Source organism: Chrysochloris asiatica, unplaced genomic scaffold, assembly GCF_000296735.1.
Source record: "Chrysochloris asiatica unplaced genomic scaffold, ChrAsi1.0 scaffold00007, whole genome shotgun sequence".
NCBI lineage: Eukaryota > Metazoa > Chordata > Mammalia > Afrosoricida > Chrysochloridae > Chrysochloris > Chrysochloris asiatica.
In genome coordinates this window covers 18320871-18321805 of record NW_006408525.1, presented here as the reverse complement: position 1 = coordinate 18321805, position 935 = coordinate 18320871, and the positions used below count along the sequence as shown (strand labels likewise).

At 35.2% G+C, this 935-nt stretch overlaps 1 protein-coding gene across 1 annotated transcript in view; it reads right to left on the bottom strand.

Annotated features, from left to right (window-relative positions):
- Nucleotides 1-935, bottom strand: part of CA10 (carbonic anhydrase X) — a 683978-nt gene that overhangs the window by 580314 nt on the left and 102729 nt on the right. The window lies entirely within an intron of this gene.

Sequence of the window (935 nt, the reverse complement as noted above, 5' to 3'; positions counted from 1 at the left end):
AGTTGTCCTTATTCACGGTCCAAATTCCACATACATATGAGGTTTTTGAAAATATTGAGTCAGGTGCACCTTAGTGCTCAGACTGACATATTTGCTCTTCAACACATTGGCTAATCATTTTCTTGGCTGTTGCTTTCATTAGTGCCAATGATTGATCCGAGCAAAATGAAGTCTTTGACAACTTCAATCTTTTCTCCATTTACATGGATGTTGTTCATTGGTCCAGTGGTGAGGATTTTTGTTTTCTTTACATTGAGGTGCAACCCATACCAAAGGCTGTGGTCTTTGATCTTCATCAGTAAATATTTTAAGTCCTTTTCACTTTCAGCAAGCAAGGTTGTATCATCTGCATATCGCAGGATATTAATGAGTCTGCCCGTGGCATTGTTCTGATTGATGATATGGAGTTTTTCCAATGTCTCTTTCCACAGATGTAGTAATTGTGATTTCTGTGTATTTCATCTGGTGGGGTACATGTGTATAGTTATCTTTTATGCTGTTAAAAAAAAAGGTATTTGCAATGAAGAATTCATTGGTATTGCAAATTTTTATCATGAGGTCTCCAGGATCATTTCTATCACCAAGGCCATATTTTAAAATTACTGATCCTTCCTCTGTAGTTCCAACCTTTGCATTCCAGTCACAGTCTTGATTGCACATTTGATAAAGTTCAGATTGAAGAAGTTGATAGAATTATTCAATTTTTTCATCACTGGCTTTAGTGGTTGGTGTATAAATTTGAATAACAATGATTTTAACGGGTCTTCCTTATAGATGAATGTATATTATCCTGTCAAAGACAGTGTTGTACTTCAAGACATATCTTATAGGTTCTTTTTGATAATGAATGTGATATCATTCCTCTTTAAATTGTCATTCTTGGCATGGTAAAGCAGTTGATTGTCACATTCAAAATTGCCAACACCAGTCCATTT